The sequence below is a fragment of the Aegilops tauschii genome, chromosome 3, assembly GCF_002575655.3.
Source record: "Aegilops tauschii subsp. strangulata cultivar AL8/78 chromosome 3, Aet v6.0, whole genome shotgun sequence".
NCBI lineage: Eukaryota > Viridiplantae > Streptophyta > Magnoliopsida > Poales > Poaceae > Aegilops > Aegilops tauschii.
Window position 1 is genome coordinate 92,084,736 of NC_053037.3, and position 16,642 is coordinate 92,101,377.

A 16,642-nucleotide genomic window follows, 5' to 3' on the forward strand; every position below is an offset into this window, starting at 1 on the left:
CTTAGCCTTATTTCCTCCAATATGCTTACCACAATGACCTAGAGTTAGCTTCTTTTCCTCCAAAATGACTTAATAAGCTTACTGACCTCCAAAACCATCCATTTTACCTAAGTTAGCTCTAAAACGATCTATACTTAGCTTTGTTTCCTCCAAAATGACCCAAGTTAGCTCTAATATGCTTAGTTAACTAGGTTTGCTCAATAATGACATGTACTTAGCTTACTTATGTCAAAATGGCATAATTAGCTTAGTTAGCTCATAAACAATCCATTTTACCTAAGTTAGCTCTAAAATGACCCATTTTACCTTAGTTAGCTCATAAATGATCCATTTTACCCAAGTTAGCTCTAAAATGACCCATTTTACCTAGACTAGCTCCAAAATGATCCATTTTACCTATGTTAGCGCTAAAATGACCCATTTTACCTAGATTAGCTCATAAACGATCCATTTCACCTAGGTTAGCTCACAAACGATCCATTTTACCTAGTTTAGCTCCAAAATGACCCATCACACCTAGGTTAGCTCTAAAATGATGCATTTTACCTAAGTTAGCTCATAAACGATCTATTTCACCTAGGTTAGCTCATAAACAATCCATTTCACCTAACTTAGCTCAAAAACGATCCATTTCACCTAGGTTAGCTCCAAAATGACCCATCTTACCTAGGTTAGCTCTAAAATGATGCATTATACCTAAGTTAGCTCATAAACGATCTATTTCACCTAGGTTAGCTCATAAACGATCCATTTCAACTAAGTTAGCTCATAAATGGTCCATTTCACCTAAGTTAGCTCATAAATGGCATATACTTCTTCTTCTAGTCACCTTTTTCTAACTTTCTTATTTTCCATTTTGCAGATTTCATTCACTTCACGGAAGCTAGCTTGCTATGATGGAGTGCTTGTTTTTTCTTTCATTCTCCTCTAGTATCCTTCTAGCTTGCTATGATGGAACTTGCTATCTTGATGAAACTTTGCATTGTAATATGTATGGATGGAACAATGTGTATTTGCAACTTGCTATGTATGAATGGATGGAACTATATATGTATGCACGATGAAACTTATGTGCTGGATATGTCATATGTTTGCTGTAAAATAGCCCTGTGAAATATATATATATATATATATATATATATATATATATATATATGTCATATATTTGCTGTGAAAATTGCTGGATTTAAAAAAACAGAAAAAAGAGAGGCACCTTTGCCGTCAGCCGCTGATGGCAAAGGCTCCTTTGCCGTCTGCCACGGACGGCAAAGAAGCCACGCGGCGGCCACTTGTGCTCCCTGGGAGCTGACCCATTTGGTCAGTTTGCCTACAGCGGCGGACGGCAAAGGCTTTGCCTACAGTGGCAGACGGCAAAGAATGCCCACATTTTCCTACAGCAGCAGACGGCAAAGGCTTGTCCCGCAGTGACGTCCAGCTGACGTCATTCGGCGGACGGCAAAGGTCGGATGCTCTTTGCCATCAGCGGCGGACGACAAAGGCTGTCGTTAGCCGCCTAATGGACTAACAATGCATTTATTGCCATCGGCTTTCTTTGCCGTCAGCCGCTGATAGCAAAGGCCCCTTTGCCGTCCGCTTCAAAAAGCAGACGGCAAAGAAGCTCTTTACCGATCCCTACTTTGCCGGAGCCTTTTGCCGTCCGCGGCAGACGGCAAAGGCCTTTGCCGTCTGCCATCCTTGCCTTTGCCGTCTGCAGTGGCAGACGGCAAAGTAGTTGATTCCTGTAGTGGATGTAGCTAATATTCCAGTGTGTTTCCTGAATGGATCAATGATTGAGCATTATGGGCTAGGGATAACTTTCTTTAGTGTTGATATTTTGAAAGACATGGTTGCTTGTTGATATTCTTGAGTATTGAAATCTTCATGTCAAATATAGAGTATTTCTTTGAACCATCTAAAAAGTCCAAATGAACATGCTACAAAAGAAAAGAATATGTGATGCACATGTTAGGCAGCATTCCACAGCAAAAAATTTATTTTTATCTACCTACTCGAGGACGAGCAGGAATTAAGCTTGGGGATGCTGATACGTCTCCAATGTATCTATAATTTTCTATTGTTCCATGCTGTTATATTATCATTCTTGGATGTTTTATATTCATTTTGTAGCAACTTTATATCATTTTTTGGGACTAACCTATTGACATAGTGCCTAGTGCCATTGCTATTTTTTGCTTGTTATTTACTTCGTAGAATATCCATATCAAACGGATTCCAAACGCAGCGAAACTTTTTGGAGATTTTTTTCTGCCCAGAAGACAACTTGGGAGCCAAGGAAGTGCAGGAGGGGAGGCATGTGTGGCCCAAAAGGCACAGGGCACGCCAGAGGCCCCTGGCGCCCTGGTTGGTAGTGGAGCCCATGGGTGTTCTCTCCACTGCCTCTCAACTCTATAAATACCCAAATACTCCAGAAACCCTAGGGGAGTTGACGAAACGCAATTTCAGCTGCCGCAAGTTCCAGAACCACGAGATCCAATCTAGAGCCCTATTCCGGCACCTTGCCGGAAGGGAACACGATCACGAAGGGGTTCATCATCCTCATTGGTGCTCCTCCAATGATGCATGAGAAGTTTACCACAGACCTACGGGTCCGTAGGCAGTAGCTAGATGGCTTCTTCTCTCCTTTTGATTCTTAATACAATGTTCTCCTCGATGTTCTTGGAGATCTATTTGATGTAATGACTTTTTGCGGTGTGTTTGTTGGGATCCGATGAATTGTGGGTTTATGATCAGATCTATCTATGAATATAATTTGAGTCTTCTTTGATCTCTTATATGCATGATTATGCCTCGTATTTCTTCTCTGAAACTTTGGTTTGGTTTGGCCAACTAGATTGATTTTTCTTGCATTGGGAAGAGGTGCTTTGTGATGGTTTCGATCTTGCGGTGCTCAATCTTAGTGACAGAAGGAGAAGTGGCATGCATGTATCATTGTCATTAAGGATAAAAATATGGGGTCTACTCCTACATGAATAGATCTTGTCTACACCATGTCATCGTTCTTATTGCATTACTCCATTTCTCCATAAACTTAATACACTAGATGCATGCTGGAGAGCGGTCGATGTGTGGAGTAATAGTAGTAGATGCAGAATTGTTTCGGTCTACTAATCTTGGACATGATGCCTATATACATGATCATTGCCTTGGATATTGTCATAACTATTTGCTCTTCTATAAATTGCCCAACAGTAATTTGTTTACCCACCGTATGCTATTTTTTTAGAGAAGTCGCTAGTGAAATCTATGGCCCCCAGGTCTATTTCCTATCATATTGTTTTCAGATATATTATTCCAAAACCCCAAAAATACATTGCCGCACTTTTTCTTTATTTATTTTATTCTGTGTTTTTGTCAGATCTATTTATCCAAAATCATACAATTTAATCCATCTCAATACCTAGGAGGAATTGACAACCCCTCTTACGCGTTGGGTTGCAAGTATTTGTTATTTGTGTGCAGGTGTTTTTTACACAGTGTTGCTTGGTTCTCCTACTGGATTGATAACCTTGGTTTCATAACTGAGGGAAATACTTACCGTTTATGTGATGCATCATTCTCTCCTCTTCGGGGAAATACCAACGCAGATACGAGCAATCACCCATCGTATGCTATTTTCTCGAGAGAAGCCTCTAGCGAAATCTACGGCCCGGGGTCTATTTCCTATCATATTAAAACCAAAAATACCTTGGTGCACTTTTTCTTTATTTATTTTATTTTGTGTTTTTGCTAGATCTATTTATCCAAACTCAGACAATTTAATCTATCTCAATACCGAGGAGGGATTGACAACCCCTCTTACGCGTTGGGTTGCAAGTTTTTGTTGTTTGTGTGCAGGTGTTGTTTTTACATAGTGTTGCTTGGTTCTCCTACTGGATTGATAAACTTGGTTTCATAACTGAGGGAAATACTTACCATTGTTGTGCTACATCATGCTCCCCTCATCGGGGAATTACCAACACAGATGCAAGCAATCACCGCGCGAGCTCATGTACATGACAGGGCCAGCTCCCCCGCATGTGCCCGTGCACGCCCATGCACCCACCGCAACGCCGGTCCCCGTGAGTTTGCCTGCACCTGCCATGCCAATGCGCACGCCTGGACCCGTCGCGCCCCTCTCAATATCATGGGAGGACGTCGTCGACCGCTACCTTGCAGCGCCACAAGTTGTCGTCCTCCCACGCTGATACGTCTCCAACGTACCTATAATTTATGAAGTATTCATGCTATTATAGTATCCATCTTGGATGTTTAATGGGCTTTATTATACACTTTTATATTATTTTTGGGACTATCCTATTAACCCAGAGTCGAGTGCCAGTTTCTGTTTTCCCTTGTTTCAGTGTTTCACAGAAAAGGAATATCAAACGGAGTCCAAACGGAATGAAACCTTCAGGAAAGTTATTTTTGGAACGGAAGCAATCCGGGAGACTTGGAGTGCACGGCAGGGGATCAACGAGGAAGGCACGAGGCAGGGGGGCGCGCCCACCCCACCTGGGCGCGCCCTCCACCCTCGTGGGCCCCTCGTGGCTCCCCTGACGTATTTCTTCCTCCTATATATACCAATATACCCTAAAACTATCGGGGAACAGAATAGATCGGGAGTTCCACCGCCGCAGGCCTCTATAGCCACCAAAAACCAATCGGGACCCTGTTCCAGCACCCTGCTGGACGGGGGGAACCCTCACCGGTGGCCATCTTCATCATCCCGGCGCTCTCCATGACGAGGAGGGAGTAGTTCACCCACAGAGCTGAGGGTATGTACCAGTAGCTATGTGTTTGATCTCTCTCTCTCTCGTGTTCTTGAGGTGATACGATCTTTGCTACTATAGTTGGATCTTATGATGTTTCTCCCCCTCTACTCTCTTGTAATGGATTGATTTTCCCTTTGAAGTTATCTTATCGGATTGAGTCTTTTAATGATTTGAGAACACTTGATGTATGTCTTGCGTGGGATACCCGTGGTGACAATGGGGTATTCTATTGATCCACTTGATGTATTTTTTGGTGATCAACTTGCGGGTTCCGCCCATGAACCTATGCATAGGGGTTGGCACACGTTTTCGTCTTGATTCTCCGGTCAAAACTTTGGGGCACTCTTTGAGGTTCTATGTGTTGGTTGAATAGATGAATCTGAGATTGTGTGATGCATATCGTATAATCATTCCCACAGATACTTGAGGTGACATTGGAGTATCTAGGTGACATAAGGGTTTTGGTTGATGTGTGTCTTAAGGTGTTATTTTACTACGAACTCTAGGGCTGTTTGTGACACTTATAGGAATAGCCCAATGGATTGATCGGAAAGAATAACTTTGAGGTGGTTTCGTACCCTACCATAATCTCTTCGTTTGTTCTCTGCTATTAGTGACTTTGGAGTGACTCTTTGTTGCATGTTGAGGGATAGTTATATGATCCAATTATGTTATTATTGTTGAGAGAACTTGCACTAGTGAAAGTATGAACCCTAGGCCTTGTTTCCAAGCATTGCAATACCGTTTATGCTCACTTTTATCATTAGTTACCTTGCTGTTTTTATATTTTTAGATTACAAAAACCTATATCTACTATCCATATTGCACTTGTATCACCATCTCTTTTCCGAACTAGTGCACCTATACAATTTACCATTGTATTGGGTGTGTTGGGGACACAAGAGACTCTTTGTTATTTGGTTGCAGGGTTGCTTGAGAGAGACCATCTTCATCCTACGCCTCCCACGGATTGATAAACCTTAGGTCATCCACTTGAGGGAAATTTGCTACTGTCCAACAAACCTCTGCACTTGGAGGCCCAACAATGTCTACAAGAAGAAGGTTGTGTAGTAGACATCAAGCTCTTTTCTAGCGCCGTTGTCGGGGAGGCTAGGTAAGCGGCACTCACACCCCGTCAACTAAGCTCTTTTCTGGCGCCGTTGCCGGGGAGGTGAGTGCTTGAAGGTATATCTTTAGATCTTGCAATCGAATCTTTTTGTTTCTTGTTTTAGCACTAGTTTAGTTTATAAAAGAAAACTACAAGAAAATGGAATTAAGTTTGTCTCATACGCTTCATCTTTTTAATATCTTTCGTGAGTATGATGGAAAAGAAAATTGTGCCAAAGTGTTAGAAGAAGAATGCATTAAAATGTTTGGCACTAAATCTTTGAATTATGAGCATGATTGCAATGTTGTTAGTATGAACTCTTTGAATATCCATAGTACTAATGATGATTGCACTAGTTACGATGAAAATGTCTCCTATAAACATGTCAATTTTTGTGGAGTGCATTGGGTTTGCAAGTACACACCAAATAGGGAAGATAGATATTGCAAGAGGCATAAGCATTTAGAAACTAAATTGTTGCAAGAAAGGCTAGATGTTTGTGCTGAAATTTTAAATTTTCTTCGCCATACTTGTGAACTTTGCAATGAACGGGGTCATTTAACTATCCGATGCAAATTGTTTCATGATCTAATCGTGTCCAAAAATTGTGATGACTTGATTTCCCTTGCACATTATAATGAACTTAGTTTGCTTATGGGTTACGAAGAAATGAAACGTATAACTAAGCATCTTCCAGAATTTGCCCATGACAAACTTCTTGATTTTGATCTAGAAGAAATTTATATGTATTGTGCGGTGAATTGCATTGGAAATCCTTATATTGCCAATTACATAAAGAAAAGAAAACAAATAGAAGATGAAGAGAATACTAACAAAAGGGAAGAGACTTCCCAATATTCTCCTATTATTTCTTATGATGAATCAGGTAATGAGGAGCAGCCCTCTATTCAACCAATCTCATTAATAAGGAGCTCCAAAAAGAGGATTGAACCCACACATGATGTGGTGAACAAGAAGAAAAGAAAAAGGAAGAGAGGTAAAAGGATATCTCCCCCAATTAATGTTGCTCCTATCATTGTTGTGCCTCATGAAAATGAATCAAAAATAATTGTGGAAGATGATGCATTTGATGATGATCTCGTTATGCCTATTGCTTGTTGTGACGATTATGATTGGGAAGATAATGATACTTCTTATGATCTTGAAAATCTTTTTGGCACTTGCTTGGAAGAATATGATAATTGCTATACTATTGGTGCTATCCATACTATTAATGATGAGAGTGATTATGCTTATGATATGAAAAGGCCCAAGCTTGGGGATGCTATGTTTGATGAGAATGACAAGTTTGAGAATATATTTGCTGAAATTAATGTTTGTCCCAAGCTTGGGGAGGCTATGTTTAATGAAGATGATGTTATTAACCGCCCAAGTTTTGATATGCAAATTTGTTATGATGTTAGCATGCCTCCTACTTATGATGACTATATTGATGAAAGTGGGTTTGGAAGAGTGTCAACTTTAGGAAGTAATTATCCCACTATTTTGGAGGATGTTGAATCTTATAATATTTATGAAAGTGGATTTGGAGAGGTCATGACTTTATTTAGTGATGTATCCACTATTTCGGAAGAGGTTCAATTGATTATGATGAGAACAAATTTGCTACTTATGATGATTATTGTGATGAAACTTATGCTATAAAAAGTAGTGATGATTATATTTATGAAACTTGTCATGATTATGATTACCCTTTTTCTGAATATTACTCTTTTAATGTGGAAACAATTTATAGTATTCGAGTCTCTTATGATACTCCCACTATTCCGAATGAGACGAATTTTGCTTATGTGGAGAGTAGTAAAATTTCTATGCAAGTAGATCATGAAAAGAATGCTTTAGGTGCTGGTTATATTGTTGAATTCATTCATGATGCTACTGAAAACTATTATGAGGGAGGAACATATGCTTGTAGGAATTGCAATAATATCAAGTTTCCTCTCTATGTGCTTAAAGTTTTGAAGTTATGCTTGTTTTGCCTTCCTATGCTAGTTGATTATTGTTCCCATAAGTTGTTTGCTCACAAAATCCCTATGGCTAGGAAGTGGGTTAGAATTAAATGTGCTAGTCATATTCTTCATGATGCTCTCTTTATGATTCAATTCTTATGTCTTATGTGAGCATCATTGAAATCATCATGCCTAGCTAGGGGCGTTAAACGTTAGCACTTGTTGGGAGGCAACCCAATTTTATTTTAGTTTTTTTGCTTTTTGGTTCTGTTTAGTAATAAATAATCCATCTAGCTTCTGTTTAGATGTGGTTTTGTGCTTTAATTAGTGTTTGTGCCAAGTAGAACCTTTGGGAAGACTTGGGTGAAGTCTTTATGATCATGCTGTAAAAAACAGAAACTTTAGCGCTCACGAGATTAGCTACAACTTTTTACTGGAGAGTGCTATTTAGTTGATTCTTTTTGAAGATGATTACTAGTCAAATTCCTCAGGTCCACCAATTTATTTTAGAATTTTTTGTGTTCCAGAAGTTTGCGTTAGTTACAGATTACTACAGACTGTTCTGTTTTTGACAGATTCTGCTTTTCGTGTGTTGTTTGCTTATTTTGATGAATCTATGGCTAGTAAAATAGTTTATAAACCATAGAGAAGTTGGAATACAGTAGGTTTAACACCAATATAAATAAATAATGAGTTCATTACAGTAACTTGAAGTGGTGTTTTGTTTTCTTTCGCTAACGGAGCTTGCGAGTTTTCTGTTAAGTTTTGTGTTGTGAAGTTTTCAATTTTTGGGTAAAGATTCGATGGACTATGGAATAAGGAGTGGAAAGAGCCTAAGCTTGGGGATGCCCAAGGCACCCCAAGGTAATATCCAAGGACAACCAAGATCCTAAGCTTGGGGATGCCCCGGATGGCATCCCCTCTTTCGTCTTCGTTCATCGGTAACTTTATTTGGAGCTATATTTTTATTCACCACATGATATGTGTTTTGCTTGGAGCGTCATTTTATTTTCTTTAGGTTTGCTTTCTATTTGAATAAAATACTAAGATCTGAAATTATTAAATGAGGTAGAGTCTTCACATAGCTACATAATTATTTAACTACTCATTGATCTTCACTTATATCTTTTTGGAGTAGTTTGTCATTTACTCGTGTGCTTCACTTATATCCTATGAGTAAATGGCTGAATGATTTGAATGTCATAAATATGAAGTTATATATGTTTCATATGCTTATCCCATGGGGAGTAATGACTTCACCTATAAGAAGTAGATGTGGTAAATTTATTGAAGGTTAGCAAACATTGTATTGGTCACTTGAACAATTCATGTAAGAATATTGAGGAAGAGAGATTTCACATATAAATATACTATCTTGGACATCTTCTATGATTGTGAGCCCCATTAACTATTTTCAAACCTGAGCAAATTAGTTGAAGTTGGACAAGGAAGACAACATAATGAGTTATGCTTGGGTATATTTGTATAGAAGTTATATTGTTATGGATCCTCTAACATGTGGTGCTTGCTATTTAGAATCCTTTGCTAGCCAAAATATCTATACTAAGCAGGAATACTGCTTGTGCATCCAAATTCCATGAACCAAGTTTCTTCCATAAGTGTCCACCATATCTACCTATATGCGGTATTTACCTACCGTTCCAAGTAAATTTGCATGTGCCAAACTCTAAACCTTCAAATAATAATCTGTTTTGTATGCCTGAATCGCTCATGTAGCGACTAGGGGTTAGCAGTATCTTCCATGCTAGGTGGGTTATTCTCACGATGAGTGGACTCCGCTCATCATTCACGAGAAAAATGGCTGGTAACTGGGATGCCCAGTCCCATGATCCAAAGATCGAAATCAAATCATTGCAAACAAAACTCCCCCAGGATTGATGGTAGTTGGAGGCACCTGTTGTTTCGGGCAAGCCATGGATTGATGATTGTTGGTGGAGGGGGAGTAAAATCTTTACCTTTCTGTTTGGGAACCGCCTATAACGTGTGTAGTATGGAAGATATTGGAAACTCTTGGTCGTTATGTTGACAATGAAAGCATACCTCTCAAAATTATTTTCATCTCTGTTTTTGCTTCGAGCTCTGGCACCTCTGCAAATCCCTGCTTCCCTCTGCGAAGGGCCTATCTTTTACTTTTATGCAAGAGTCAGTAGTATTCCTTCTCATTCCAACCTACTCTTTAGTTGGCAAGCATCATGTGATGGAAAGATCTGAGCATATATGGCCATTCAAATATATTTGATCATGAATTATTATTGTTGACAATTATCTATATGATAAATGAGTTGGGAGGCGAAACATTAAGCCCCTATCTTTCTCTGTGTTCGATGGATGCTATTTGTTCTAAAAATATGCTTTGAGTGGTAGCAATCATGGAAGACTAAAAGATAGTTGAGTATGTGAAGTTTGCTGAATCAAAGCTCTGACATAGACTCTTCCTGAAAATAAGATGAACTGTAATTGTTTGATGACTAATAACACAGTTTGTTAGTTTTCAAGAAAGTTTATGATCTCTACTTTAACATGTGAATAGCTTGTTAATTGACCATGAAAAGTTCTATGAGTTGAATTACTGTTATGACATATAATGATGCTAGAAAAGGTGATTGAAATTATCATTGATCAAACTTATGCACTTCATAAATTCTTTCTTTTATCATTTACCTACTCGAGGACAAGCAGGAATTAAGCTTGGGGATGCTGATACGTCTCCAACGTATCTATAATTTATGAAGTATTCATGCTATTATATTATCCATCATGGATGTTTAATGGGCTTTATTATACACTTTTATATTATTTTTGGGACTAACCTATTAACACTGAGCCCAGTGCCAGTTTCTGTTCTTCCCTTGTTTCAGTGTTTCGCAGAAAAGGAATATCAAACGGAGTCCAAACGGAATGAAACCTTCGGGAAAGTTATTTTTTGGAACGGAAGCAATCCGGGAGACTTGGAGTGCACGTCAGGGGATCAACGAGGAAGGCACGAGGCAGGGGGGCACGCCCACCCCCTGGGCGCGCCCTCCACCATCGTGGGCCCCTCGTGGCTCCCCTGACGTATTTCTTCCTCCTATATATACCAATATACCCTAAAACTATCGGGGAACAGAATAGATCGGGAGTTCCGCCGCAGCAAGCCTCTATAGCCACCAAAAACCAATCGGGACCCTGTTTCGGCACCCTGCCGGAGGGGGGAACCCTCACCGGTGGCCATCTTCATCATCCCGGTGCTCTCCATGACAAGGAGGGAGTAGTTCACCCTCGGGGCTGAGGGTATGTACCAGTAGCTATGTGTTTGATCCCTCTCTCTCGTGTTCTTGAGGTGATACGATCTTGATGTATCGCGAGCTCTGCTACTATAGTTGGATCGTATGATGTTTCTCCCCCTCTACTCTCTTGTAATGGATTGAGTTTCCCCTTTGAAGTTATCTTATCGGCTTGAGTCTTTTAATGATTTGAGAACACTTGATGTATGTATTGCGTGGGATACCCGTGGTGACAATGGGGTATTCTATTGATCCACTTGATGTATGTTTTGGTGATCAACTTGCAGGTTCCGCCGATGAACCTATGCATAGGGGTTGGAACACGTTTTCGTCTTGATTCTCTGGTAGAAACTTTGGGGCACTCTTTGAGGTTCTATGTGTTGGTTGAATAGATGAATCTGAGATTGTGTATGCATATCGTATAATCATTCCCACGGATACTTGAGGTGACATTGGAGTATCTAGGTGACATTAGGGTTTTGGTTGATGTGTGTCTTAAGGTGTTATTTTACTACAAACTCTAGGGTTGTTTGTGACACTTATAGGAATAGCCCAATTGATTGATCGGAAAGACTAACTTTGAGGTGGTTTCGTACCCTACGATAATCTCTTCGTTTGTTCTCCGCTATTAGTGACTTTGGAGTGACTCTTTGTTGCATGTTGAGGGATAGTTATATGATCCAATTATGTTATTATTGTTGAGAGAACTTGCACTAGTGAAAGTATGAACCCTAGGCCTTGTTTCCATGCATTGCAATACCATTTACGCTCACTTTTATCATTAGTTACCTTGCTGTTTTTATATTTTCAGATTACAAAAACCTGTATCTACTATCCATATTGCACTTGTATCACCATCTCTTCGCCGAACTAGTGCACCTATACAATTTACCATTGTATTGGGTGTGTTGGGGACACAAGGGACTCTTTGTTATTTGGTTGCAGGGTTGCTTGAGAGAGACCATCTTCATCCTATGCCTCCCACGGATTGATAAACCTTAGGTCATCCACTTGAGGGAAATTTGCTAATGTCCTACAAACCTCTGCACTTGGAGGCCCAACAACGTCTACAAGAAGAAGGTTGCATAGTAGACATCACACGCCCCTCCCGTTGATCGCGCGACGACCGGGTCTTTGATTTCCAAGTCAAGAACATTCTGGGCTGGCTTGAAGACTTGAACAATGGCATCCCAGAGGACGAAAACGTCGTTGCAGCACACCGCCGCCGCCGCAGTTAGTTTTTTGGGTTTAATATTGTATCTCGATCGTATGAATGTAAAGTCACAATGTGACTAAATGAAATCTATGGTTTCAACAAACTTGCATTTTTTTCTCTGAATGTACAAACTCATCAAAGATTTAAAAAAACATCAATGTTTTCTCTGAATAAAACACTCATCGCAAACGTTTTAGATAGAACATCCGTATGCAAAGCGGGAGCTATGGTTCCTTCCCCAATAAGCCCAGGGAAAATTTCTCGTGCAGAATTTGTGCATCTCTTCATCAAAAATAGTTCAGATTGACATCCTATGCAAAGCGAGAGCTAGGGTTATTTTGCCACTCTAAGCCAAGAGAAAATTTGGCGCGCATGATTTGTATATCTCTTCATCGCAAATGATTTTTATGATGACCCGTATGCAACCACGTACAGAAATTTTGGTAAGATTTGCATCTCTCATATTGGGTATATTGCCATTTGTCAACCTTGTAACACTGCCATTTGTCAAAATTTGCAGCTAAAAATCACTAGCATTGTCTAATTTTGCAACTGAAAATCAGTAAGCATATATTTCATTCGTAGATTAAGCAGTCATTCTTTACACAAACATTTCAACTGGACAGCTAAACCAAACAAAATTTTCCCCAATTGTTGCCAACCACGTACTGAAATAGCTAGTTCAACTATACATACTAGTTGATTTTAAGTATGTAGTACAGTTCAACCATATATATAGTCAGATTAGTTGAACAAAATAGCCCATAAGTACTAGTACTACAGAGGGGCTTTGTACTACTTCCAGCAACCTCTCCTCTACCGAGCACGCTTAGTAAGAGGCAGAGGAGGAGGAGCCTACCGACGAGCTAGAGAACTAGAATCTATGCCTCCTGTTGATGCACCTTTAGTGATGCCCACCTCGAACGCCCTCTGCCTCTCCAGACGATCCCTCGCGAAGAGACGGGACTCCTCGCAGATCTCCGCATTCCACGTCTCTACGACGGTGTGTGTTGCGGCCATGGCGGCGGTAAGACTCTTTGTGTGCTCGACCAAGCGCTCCTCCTCCTCCTGCAGGAACTCGATGTAGCGCGCAAGGTCGCTGACGCTTCACCTCCACCTCCCGCCTTCGGGTGGCGGTGGCGGAGCAGGTGACGACCCTGGCGATCGACGGTGGGTGGTGGCCACGACAGCCACCTCCTGCCTTCGGGCCACTGTGGTGGAGCCGGTGATGGCCACAGCGGCTGACAGTGGGGTGGCGGCCATGACAGCCACCTCCTGCCTTTGGGCCATGGTGGCGGAGCAAACAATGGCCCTGGCTTTCAATGGTGGTGTGGCGACCATGGCAATAGACGGTAGGGTGGCGGCGACGGAGGCCAGCAACAACTGCTGACGGGCAGCCGCGGCGGAGCATGTGGTGGGTATTGTTCGCACACCCTACAGGAATGCGACATGCAGTACACGACACCGAGGACTGTGTCACCGCCGTGGTGTAGCCTCCTAGCTGGAGCTATCCTCTGATGATGGCGGAGTGGCTGAGCGACGACGACGGACCGGTGCCATTGGCGATTGTGGGAGAAGCAGACAAGATAAACTACGAGGAGGAAGGGTAAAATGCGCCGCAGGACCCGCCAGTCGTGAGGGTTTATATAGCAGGCCGGTAAGCATTGGGGTTTTGGGGAATTTCGCCGAGTCGGGCAGGAAGCTTGCGCGGCTGTGCAAGGAAACCTGCATGGTTGCGTGGGAACGGGCTCAAATACGATTCATTGGCGCCTCTTTGAGCTAGCGTTTGGCCAAAAGAACGCATGTGCGGTGCTAAAGCTTACGCTCGAAGCCTTCTATGGCAGCGGGGTGACAAGACATGCGAGAGGAGGACAAAATGACACGTACACATATGGTTAATAAAAAATGTTTGCGAATTAATTACCTAGCACATGGCGGCTCTCTACGTAGAGTCGCGAAAGATTGTTCACCCACCATGTGATGTGGACCACGACGTGGTTTCACATCATGCCGCCGGCTTGCAACTGTCGGACAACTTGTAGACGACCATTCCCTGTGTGTTCAACTGCTCTATGCATGTGGTTGCTCGCGGTTGAGGCGGCCACGGCGCACTCTGCTCGCGTCCCTTGGCGCACGCTTCCAGCGTTTGGGGCCGGTGCACGATCACATACGTTCATGTTGCCATTATGGTGGCGGTTGCGCCGGGCGCGGCACCACGATGCAGTTACTTCGCTAGGATTGAGGAATTGCTGCAGTTCTTCCTGGATAGACTTGATTCTCCCGTCGAGAGTTTCTTTGAAAGTTTTACCTAAACTCTTCCAGCTGAATATGAGAAAGCCAATAAAACACGAGCTACTATCATTTCTTTTCTGAAAAAACTATCATGTGGATGTGTCGAGAATCTAGGCCACCTAGCCCCCATTTATTCCCGTCGCCATTGACGTTAATCTCTCGCGCCCCACGACACAATAATGACACCCAGGATGACACATACACAGGATATCTAGCGGCTCCAATGGTGCTCCCCGTGGCTCCAATGGCGCTCCCAGTGGCTGACGACAACAACGGGCGGCAGTTCCCCACACCTCACGTAGTGTATACCCACGTGAGGGGGGAGGACCTCTCGATGGTGTACACGAACGAGCCGGTCTCGATGGAGAGCTCCATACACACAATGGAGCAGTTGCTTGCTGATGACAAGTACCAAGTGGTCGGCTTAGACCTCGAGTTCACGGCGGTCATGCTGGGTATGATCAGAAGGTTGTCATCGCCGAGTTGTGCATGCGCCATGACATCCTCGTCTACCACTATCACCTGGCCACAAGGCCTTGCGAGCGTTTCGCCAGGTTTATCAACGGCTTCAGCTACAGTTTCGATACAGTGGACACCAACAACGATCTAAAAGTGCTCAAGGTTTTGGGTTTGGCCTGCCGGAATCTTGTCGACATCCGTGACCACTACACGGTCTGGGGCAGCACGAAGAACAATCAGAACTCCCTGGTTGACCTCGTCTTAGCCATCACCGACCCTTACTACATGAAGATGAAGGATGATAGCAAGAAGGACAAGATCGCCAGGCAAAGTGTATGGGAGCAGAGACTGAATGAAGAACACGCAAGTACGCGACCAAGGACAAGCTACGATATGTACAGGCGGATCGTTGACATGAGGAAGCGCCTTCGTCCTGCCCCGGATGAGGGATAGAGCCACAGAGCACTGGTGGCAGCATCACAAGAAGTAGATGATCGTTTTCCTAGTTTAGAATGCATGTAATTGTTTATTGAGGTGTGTGCTATGTAATTGGATGTTTATTTTGGTTATATATGTTGTTCTTCTGTAGACAGAACAAATCACATCGCACATGGAGTAAACTAGGAAACCTGTCGGTGATGATTTCATCAATCGCTGATAATTGTATACCAGCAAGTGTTTGCCCACAACACACATGGCTTATTAGCAGCATTCGTCTGTGTTATTATCGGTCTTCGCACACATTTCTGATTATGGACCTGTTTGTCGTGTATCACACACATCTTGTTAAGTTGACCCATTTCTGTTGTCTTGGCTCATCACAAACAGTTCATCCGAGTGAACTATATGCCGTATATCGCACACTCCTTGATCTGGCTGACTGTTTCGGTTGTGTTTCCTAATCATAAGTAGTTCATCCAAGTGAATTGTATGTCGTATATCACACACACCTTCATCTGTCTGATAGTTTCTGTTGTGTTGCCTAATCACAAATAGTTTATTCAAGTCAATTTTATACCACGTATCGCACATGCAACTCTAATCTGAATCGTGTTTCATGTCTCCGCCATCGCAAACAGTTCATATCATTTTTTATGGTTTTCTTACAACACCATTTGCGATTAATGGAACGCACGCAGTTTCTCGAAGGGTCTCTAATTGTAGTGTCGCGTTTGGACCATCCTGAAGTAGTGATATGTGATACTATGGTGCATATGTTTGCTATTTTTTATCTCTATTTCCTTAGTGCGGCATGTGTAGATACCATACACCCCATACAACATACAAATACAGGCACACCATTGGCATTTGGAACAATGGAGCCAGAAAGAGATAAGTATGCATTACCTCCTTAACCTTTGGCTGAGTTTAATTTTTAAATCCATGCCACTACATTTAGAACACACGTGCAACCTCTCAAAACTATTTATTTTTCCCTATCTATATCTATACGCCAATATAAAAAGATCCAAAAGAGCATATACAACTAATCTCGCTCATCAAACAAGATCAATCCACTGATCTAAATTGCTCCAATAGTG